The following is a 10731-nucleotide window of genomic DNA, read 5'->3' on the forward strand; positions in this document are numbered from 1 at the left end:
TATAAAATTTGGCTATAAACTTCCTAATATCAAATTTTATTAATCAAATTATGGATTATACCAATGAACTAGAAATATAAATTACAAGTATTAATCATAAATTATTTGTTGAAAACAAGATTTTTAAATAAATCAAATTGCTTAATAAACATTTTATAAAAATGAATGTTTTTATATAAAATATAGGAGGGAAGTTTATAAAGTTTAAAATTTAGGAGAGAGGAGGCCAAAATGCATGCAAAAACCGGCCATCACCTCTCCCCATGCCCTCTCTCTTCCCCAAAACACAATCATTAAGCTTAAACCCTTACTCCACCTCTTCCCTCTTCACTCTCTCACTTCACTCTCTTCACACACTTGACTCTCTTCTTCCCTCTCTCTAAACTCACGAAAATCCTCTCATTTCTCTGCAAAATTTCGAGATTGTGAAGCCCTTGAAGTGTTCTTACTTCTCTCAAGGTCAAAACCAAGGTAAACAACAACATCTTCTTCCATAGTTTCATGGTTAAACCTCTTTTTCTTCTTAGTCTTCTCTACTTTTCGGATTCTATGCCTTTCCATGGCTAGAAATCTTTATTCTCCCCTTGTGGTTTGTAGATTCTCACCATAACACAATGCATGTGTTAGAGATGGTGAAAATCCGGGATCAAACCCATGCAAGGAGTGGAAAAGATGCACATATGATCATGTGACATCAAAACCTAATATTTCATGTTCTTCTCCATTTCTTTTGTGTTCATGCATGAACAAAAGCATTTAAACCATTTCTAGTACATCTTGGATGCTCATTCATTCCATGCATGTGTTAGAAATCGGGCCTTACAAAAGACATGCATGATGTTCTTGTTGAAATACCCTAATAATGCACACAAGCAAACATGCAATCTGCCAGATTACTTTGTTCGACTTTGAACAGTCATAACTCAGTCATTTCTTAACCAAATCAAGATATTATTTTTGTATTGGTTAGTTCCACGAGTTAAATTTCAAACACAACTGGTCTCACTGTAAAATATTAAATATCCGATTTTTAGCAGATTTTACAAAAAGGTTGCGCATACAGCTCTTTTTCTGTGATCACTATTTTTATCTTGCTTAAACAATGGCCTTAAACCCAACCATAAATCTGAGGAAAAATACCTTAGAAACTTAACATATCTAGTGAATTATGGTTGAAATTTCGTGGCTTAAAACCTCACTGAATGGGCTACACAAATTCATGAACTTCAGCCACATTTACACTTCATGCATTATTGCATGCAACTTTTCTTAAATTGTTTGAAATCATTACCCTCATTTCTCTTCTGAATACATTTTTTTACATTTTTCCTTTTGAAAGCCCTTGCATGCATGAGATAATCTGGAAAATTTCAAGAGTTTTTGTTATTTCTTTGATTTATTAGAATTATTGCTAAAACCAAGGGCATAAATCATATAAAATACATCCAGAGGTCAATAAATCCTAAATAAATTCATGGATGATCCTTATGGGGAATAATGACCCCTCACCAAATTTCAGCAATTTTTGTTACTGTTTCATATGATTTCTAATTTTCTTTTATTTAGGACATGATAAATTATAAAACCACTATATAGGATGTGAAAATTGTATCTAACAATTTTCGCATACCTTACCTGTGATGGGTGACTCCAGAAAATAATTTTAAGATTTTCCATCATGTTTTACTATTTTTCCCAGTTTTTGGTAATTATAATGGTCTAAAAATGGGAGAAATAGTTTTGATTATCCAAAATTCATGAAAATTTACCAGGATATAATATTATAGAGTAGGAGGTTACATAAAAATTTTGAATATTTTTCTCTACTGTAAACTATTTTTCTCTTATTTTCTAAAGTTAATTGCACTAAAATACACTTAAATATACATAAATACCCAAAACCAGTTTATACATTATGAAAACCACTTTTGATATTTTTCCCAGGATATTTATACTGCAAATGATGTTACAAAAATTTATGGTGATTTATTTTAACTGTTTAATATTATTTCTTTAATTAATGACTATTTAAAGGAATAAAGCAAGGAAAAATAGAAATACCCACTGAAAAATATCTTTTATATTTTTCCCAGCCTATTTATGTATAATAACAATTAAATAAAAAGTTTGGGTAATTTTGGAAACTGTTTTCTATTTATTTCAATTTTTATTGAAATAAATGCGCAAAAATCATAAAATATAATTAAACAGCTCGGAAATCCATTTTTATAATTTTCCCAGCTTAGTATTGTGTAATAACAGTTAAATAAAAAGTTTGAGAATTTTTATCCCTCGAATGCTATTTTCGTGAATTTATGTTGTAATAAGGACTTAAAAATTTGGAAAGTTTATACTCCAAGGTTGTAATTAATCGCCCGATATATAGAATTTCATTACTTCAGAAAAAGTGTAACTAATTGATATAAAATCCAATACTAAAACATAAATTGGAATTTCCCTATATGTAGAGTTTAGTATATTAGCATTAGATATCGACATGGAAACTCACTAGTGCGTGTGTTTGATGTCGTAGGATCCCGGTAGTAAGACGTTGGTGCATCCCGAAGTACCGCTTGTGTCTACACAAAACATCGTGAGTATTCACGCACTCCCCTATTTTCGGTTTTTATGTTTTGGGGTGGAAAAGCATGTCCAGTAAAACTACTGTTTGCATGTTGTATTTAAATTGAATTGTATCAAACATGATTGCTATTGTATTGTTATGTTTCTTTATGTATGTCTATGCAACACGGAACACGAGAACTTATCGTACTAAGGCCCTTCCCTTATCTCTAACCGTTAACTCTTTGAGCCAATGGTCGTTATGGATAGCGCTATTAGGAATTGACAACTCCTCACTCGCCCGAATCGCTGGAGTGCATGATACCATATTCATCTATGGAACGATAAGCATAGATCTCGATAGGGCTTCAGTCATAGGTTTGGTTGAGACTCATTGTTTGCTCATACACATACAAACTCGTTTCTCGTTATAGCAATAAACTTGTATTCATTAATAGCAATCAACTTGTTTATCATTGAAGCAATGTACTTGTATTTACGAAAAGCCTTATTGTACGCTCGATTTTTATAAACTTGTGATACTCACCAACTATTTTCATAGTTGACGCTCGTTTTACATGCTTTTTCAGGAAGTAATTAGTAAGTGGATGTAAAGATTCATCATCATAGAGCATGCTGCATCGTGTTGAAGCTATTATGAAGCTATATTTTGAACAATGTTATTTTGAAAAACTTGTATTTTGTTTCTTTTGAAGCTATGGGTTGTAAACTTTTAAAAAATGCTATGGTGATGTATCTTTATCTTTTGCATTGAAACCGTTATCGCTGTCATACCTTGCGTTTCCGCTTTAGCGGGGTGTGACAGAAGTGGTATCAGAGCTAAAGTTATAGAGAACATCGGTTTTTCTTTAAGAAAACACAACCTATAACTAAAACTTACAAAGAAATTCTTTTTACATCAAACATATTACTAGTATAATTAGGTCGGGAGTTGTATTATTGGACCTTGATTAAACATAGCCTGATCACCTATGTTTAATTGAGAAAAGATTTATACAAAGCTTGAGCTAATTATAATGGGAATATGTTCAACAAAAATATTTGAGAAAACTTTATTTCAAAATTTCAAAAGGTTAATTTTGGTGTGTGTAAGCATTGCATATTATAGGCATGCATTGTCATTTATTTCATATCTCATTGAAACTATGTCACAGTCCACTATGTCAACATCGTCATCTTCCCGCGCTACCGCCTCAGCCGATGAATCCGACTACGTCACTGTTATCCCTCGACATAATCCCCCCGCCTCGGTAGAAGAAGACCCATCAGAGGATACGGAAGATACTGGGAACTCGGTGGAGATCAGCAATGACAACGCCCCGAGTCAACGACGCGAGGCATCACCGACATCGGTGTTGCCACAGCCACCGCTCTATGGACTTCGCATTCGGAGGACAGCGAGGAAGAGTGTTCCCATTCTAGGAAGGATACCCGCCAGCACAGCAGGACATGGCACGGAAGGACCTAGCGGAGCAGAACCCAGCGATGCAGGACCGAGAGCACCCTCACCTCAGCAAGTCATAGGGATACCTGTCAGACAGCCAGGTATGACCCCGGAGGAGTCCCGGAGATTGCAGTCGATAGCAGCGGGCCTACGTCACAGTCTCGCTGTGATAGCTGGGCATCGAGAAGTTTTGGATGAAGTCTTGGCAGGAATGGAAATCCTGTATCAGCATTTGATGGAGACTGCTGACACTGCTAGTGCTGCTAGACGAGAGGTAGGTCATGCGATGACAGCATATTATGTGCTTGGAGGGCATGTTACGAGTGCGGGAGTACGGATCATCTCCGTAGAGCATGTCCCAAACTGAACAATGGACCTAGTAACAATGGACAAGGCCAAGCCAGGCAAAACTTTCAAGGAAATCAAGTTGGACAGCCAAGAGGTGTAGCCTTTGTGATTGGTGCAGAAGAAGCTCGTCAGAACCCTGAAGTGATAACAGGTACGTTCCTCCTGAACAACCATTTTGCATCAGTAATATTCGATGCGGGAGCAGATAGGTGTAGCCATTTCGGCAGATAAAGGTTCTTCCGAACCTGAACATAATACAAATAATCAAACCTAATGCGATCCGTCAGTCGTCCCTCTTATCTCAAACCTTCCGAAGTACCCAAGAGAAGGGTACCGCGCGCTATTGACCGACCCCTCTTAGTCAGATGGAAACTCCAGAAGACGATAACCATCCGAAGCATACTCCGTAGATTCCCCAGTAAGATCCTTCGCACCTCGCACATCAGGTTCGTGAACCCAGAGGATAGAACTCATGGGACTAACCACTATAACCAGGTATATGCACAAAGGTGGTATATAGTTGAGATCAAAAAGATTTAATATGTGTGCTTCCTCCCTACTCCATGTTCCTCGTTGGGTTGTGGGTCTAGGGTGGAGTCGCACAACTGAACATCCTACCGACCTCAATTATATACGGCTTGCATACACCAAGTATTAGTGGTTAAGCCGAGTATGAGCTCTACCACGAACCTTATAGCAAAGCCCTTCATCTTGTTCCATAGAACAGAAGCTGGAGTCAAGAGAACCACTACGATTTGAGCTACTAAAATGACCACAAATCCAAATTGTGTTGTCATCCCGGTTAAGCCCACATAGTAACCAACACCCTCAGTTAGTAAAGAGATTAAAGTTCTGAGTGATGGGAACCTATACTCACCAGATTTGACCTAGACCGGGAAAACTCAGAACCTTCGGAAGAGTAGTCGCAGTAGATGCTCGCACTACTCAGGCACTTCGTCCGCCCCGTTACCGACGAGTAGTGCCTAGGATCCTCCGCCCTCTCTCCTGGAGGAAGTCACCGCCGCCTTGTAGGTGATAGACTGCATCATCCGAAGTGAACACTAGAATACTAAACCACAGGATAACCTTCATAGCCAAGAATACTTGATCAAAGTGCGACAGTAGTGGCGTTAAGCCTCATGACCCAGATCCCGAAGAGATTATATACTTGACACCAACCTTGGTGTTAGTCGAGGGGTTATGCAGGAGCATGTGCTTTCCACACTAGAATAAACCAAAGACTTAGAGATTCATTGGACTATCATGTGTTCCATGAATACTATCTCATGCAGAGATAGTAGAATCACCTCCCAAGATAGTCCTACACTCGTCTGGTGAAACCCTATCTCCCCGACCCTGAGGGTTTCCTTTTGAAATACCTCAAGCATCAGAAGTGTGGATTCATTTTGCACAAGCTTGAGATAGACACTCTACAACAAACAGATAACCATAGTCACACAACCCATTCAACGATCTAGAAAGCCTCTAACAACCAGTTGACAGGAAACGCGAAACCAAAAACAACCCGAGCTTCCTAAGAACTAACCTGAAGGACTACACTAACAGTAAGAGAGAGAACGTTAGGAACTTCGGAATGGCGATCACGCCAGTGATGATCTTGCCATAGAAGTACACTATGTTCTAAGTGCTGAAAAGCTCTACCCTCTCAAGAGCTTAGGACCATTTGAGAATCCTCACGGAGATTTGGTCCAACCCTCGTCAGACCACCACTACCTTCGGAAATTTCACAAGTTTCACACCCGATCGATCCACTTCTTAGACTTGATATGTGTTTACCCGACGTCACTTTTCATACCCCACTCATCTTGATAGAAACCATTAAGAACCCTAACCTCGTAGATACACCAGTCAGAAACCACTAACTACACGAGACGGAATCCGCATCCCGTACGTGAAGGTCTGTTAGAATGACAAACACAGACCAGAGTTCACTTGGGAGTGCGAGGACAAGCCAAATAGGAAGTACCTTCCTGCCTCTACTCGGCCATTCATACCTACTTCCTTGCCTAGACCTGAATTTCGGGATGAAATTCCCTCTAACGGGGGGATGATGTGATAACCTAAAATTTATTCCGTTACATTACCCCGTTTCCATTAACGGAATATTCCGCGTTATAAAAGTTCCGTTAATTTGAGGCCGTAAAATAAATAAATGTTTTATTTATTTATATTCCATGTCGTTATTAGTCGTAATATACATTTCCATATTAATCTTTGCAAAAAGGTTAAATTTTATTACGACCACTAAATCGGGTGCGAACAAAAGCCCTGTATAACGACAGTATCGGGTAGAATTCCACTGAGCCCCAACTCGAACCCCTATATAAGGGGGAGTGGACTTCTTTCCACTCTTTTCCCACTCCCATATCACCCTGTCTCTATACTCTCTCGCATAAATCACATTTTCGACACAAATCCGCAACCAAACGCCTCCAAATCGTAAGTCTCCTTACCCTAGCCTATTCTAAACATCCTAGATTATTGTTATAGCCCAAAAATCAACCATTTAAGCTATGGAAAAGGAGTTTACAGCACAAGATCCTCCATAGGTCGTAAACCCCTTAAATGAGGCCAAAATGACCCAAAATTGTCCCTTTAAGCTTAGAAACCAATTTAGGAATTAGCCTAGGAGTGTTTGAACCATAAAACAATCATTTTTGGGACACAAAAGAGGGTTTACAGCCTAAGCACATGCACAGGCCGTAAACACCCTCTAAACTTATAAAATCAAGTTCCAAACACTCCCAAACCACCCTTAGGCTTAATACATAAATTAGGGACTTGCTATTTTGGGTTTAGAACATTTAAACACATAAATTTGTGGGGTGAAATGGATTTTACGGCCCAAGCACATGCTTAGGCCGTAAACACCTCCAAACCATGTCAAATGGTAGTTTTAATCCCCCCAAATGGCCTTATACCTTCATTATAAATCACTAGGATTGAAACAAGGGCTTAAAATTCCATAAAACCAAGAGTATAGGAGTTCACGGCCGTGAACTCCCATAGGGGTGGTTCATGGGCCGTAAACTCCCATTTGGTCCCTTTAAATGCATTAAATCCACTCATACAATTTAGATTTGGACCTAGAAAAATTCCACGATCGATATTAAGCCTTTAAACATCCTAGAACACTCTCACCATGAGTTTACGGCAGTAAACTCATGGGGAGTTGTCCCAGGGCCGTGAACTCTATATATAGAGTTTACTCTTGAAGAGTAAACTCCATTCCTAAGCCATTCACACCCTTAAATGTTACCCGGGACATCCCAAACACTTAACCAAAGTGTTTTCCACTCTTTAGGGTGCGTATATTTGTTTAGTTAGTATTAAAAGTACTAATTGTATGTGAACAAATGTTATCATATGTTAAATAGGTCATTAAGTGTGTCCAAGTCTTTACTTGACACTGAGCACCCAACCGGCACCTCTGTCGGATCCACTTATACCAAGTGAATTCATACCCCTGAATGAACCTTTTAAATGTTTTTACATGTTTTATAGGGGGGAATACAAGTTAAACATGCCAGTTATCATATCAATCATATGTGATTGATAACCCGCATACACAAGGATTTACCACGCTGTTAACTGTTTACCGAGAATGATACTATAAATGGTTTTTCTAAAATGTTTTTCACTGGTTCAAATCTCTTACTTATATTGTTTTATCAAAGTTTTATTAAAACTAGTTTATGAAAGGTTTCCAAGGAATTTCTAAGTGTTTTCAAACTTATTTTATAAAGAATACCAAGTTGTGATTTCTTAAAGTATAAAGGTTTTCTAAAGTTTTCATTAAGATTTTGTTATACTTCTGCATGGTTAAACACTCATACTTGTTAGATGCTCCTTCACTCGTTAGATGCTCTTACTCACTCGTTAAACACTCCTACTTCGTTAAGCACTTCGGTTAGTTAGATGTATGCCTATGCTTGTATAGATGCATGTAAATAATGGTTGAAGGACTTAGGAAGGTTTGTTCGCCCTATTTCCTTTTCTTCGTTGAGATGTGGTCTGGTGGGATCGAATGTCCGTCCAAAGGTCGTTTGACCATTAATTATATATTATGTATACAAGCATGGACATATAGGTTTACTCTAGTCAGTTCAGTTATGAGTCTCTACCTCTAGTTCAGCACTTATATATGAAACCCACTACCCACTATTTGGGATGCATCTTCGGGACACGACCTTCTCCGTCATCTAGTTGGTAACCAGAGTCTCCTGTAGGGAGAGCGGACATTGTGTGTATAGATCTATATAGGATTGACACCCCCGCACCCTGACTGATAGCTATAGTCCACGGCCCACCAAGCCAAGGGGTGAAAAATGTCATATTTTATAGATGCTTGTAGGGCGTCAGGTACTCTAGTGTCAGTTAGTTTGGTTACGAGTATCCCTGGTTGCCTTATAATTCATGGCCTTAAGGTAACACTATTTCACTAGCAATTTACACTGTATGCTGGAAACACATTCTCAGAGTCACACTGTTTTTAGACCTTGCAAGCTGTATCTTTCATTTGATACTGTCTGCGGTCTGTATTCTATGTTTCAGACCTTACTAGTTGTATCTTTCCTTTAATACTGTTTGGGGTATGTATTCTTTGTTTTAGACCTTACTAGCTGTATCTTTCATTTGGTACTGTCTGGGGTCTGTATTTCCTTTTGTTAGACTGATCCAGGCGTGTCGTTCGTTTGATACTCTCCTGGAGTCTGTGATTCCTTTTTCCTTATTTCCCTGATTTCTTTTGCTTTCTATATAATCAAATTCTGTATTTTGATAATGATAGCGATTAATGGAAAACTACTTTTTACCACATAACTCCGTCCAGTCTTGGTAGAAGACTGCTTTTATTAAAGAAAATATAGGATTTTCTTGAAAAGACACTAATGTAATGGATACCCTAAAACTACCACTTTTAATAAAGTTATTTGATTAAAATGACACTAAATACTTATGAACTCACCAACATTTGTAAAAATGCTGATACTCGCTTTTCGAATAACTTGTATTCTCAGGTTAGCATTAGACAGGTACATCCCCGAAGCTGTTGATGAAGATAGCTTAGTACCATGCTGTATTTATTATATCTACTTGTATTACTTTGATGTATTGTAATGTAAAACTATTACTATTAATGCAATGGTTGTTGTGCTTTGATTACTATACTGCATATGTTGTGATACTTGACATGACGTCATCCACCCCAGAACGTTTCCGCCGTTCTGGTTTTGGGGTGTGACACATGTGTTTATATGTTTGTATATATACCGGGCAAGGCCCAATGCTAAGCGGGGCCTGATGAGTGACAGACCTGTTCTGAGCAGGGCTCAATGTCGAGCGGGGCCCATTATATGTTTGATATATATGGTATGTGGTATTTTCGGGAACTTACTAAGCTTTTTTCTTGTAGTTTTCAGTTTATGTTCCAGGTACTTCAGGTTCGAAGGAGAAGAGCTTGGGATGATTGCAGTACACACACCACATTGTTCCACATTTTACATGACTATGATGTTGTTAGATGTTATTTGATATACTCTGATTTCACTATGGTTTTATTTATATAAAAATCAGAACTTTTGGTCTTAATTTTTGGGATGTTACAAGTTGGTATCAGAGCCTTAGTTTGAGGGATTTGGGTATACTTTCGGGTTTTTCTATACTAAAATTGAGGGTTTGGTGAATTTTTCAAAAAAAAAGTTTTATAAAACCGTTTTCTAATAAAAGAAAAGGGTTGTGGTACTCAAGTAAGTTTTCCCAAAATACCCTTTCATGTTATATGATATGCTTTGATCATAAATTTGTGAATCACATGCTAGATTAGGGCTAAGGATCTAGGAGAGATTCCTTTCTATGATTGTTGTATGAGCTTCTAGATTTCATGCTAGTTATCAGCTAATGACAGGATAACCTTTTTAGTTTATGCTTGTTTCAATTACTCAATGCTCGAATGTTGCTTGCTTTTTGCTTTTATGAGTTTCCATTAACTTCAGCTAACTAGTAAGCAAATATGCTAAGTTACATATTGTTGAGACAAAATAGTTTTAGAAGGTTAGGTTTTAACTCTATTGTGCAACTCTTGTTTGAGTCCAACCGTTGTAGTGTGAGACCTTTCATTCAAAGAATTATCTAATTTCAGTGATATATAATTGTATTCGTGAGCTAGTTAGAGGATGTTAAAGGAAATTTCTTCTGCAACTGATGGCAGGGAGTAGTGTGGTGGCTGCCACATGAATAAATTTAGTGATGGGAACCTTAGCTTATTGAGGATTGTATGAATAGGAAGTGCCTTGCAAGATTCACAGTAATCCTTGAGGAAAGTCCGAATAGATATG

Source organism: Lactuca saligna, chromosome 1 (genome assembly GCF_052625555.1).
Source record: "Lactuca saligna cultivar CGN05327 chromosome 1, ASM5262555v1, whole genome shotgun sequence".
Taxonomy (NCBI): Eukaryota; Viridiplantae; Streptophyta; class Magnoliopsida; order Asterales; family Asteraceae; genus Lactuca; species Lactuca saligna.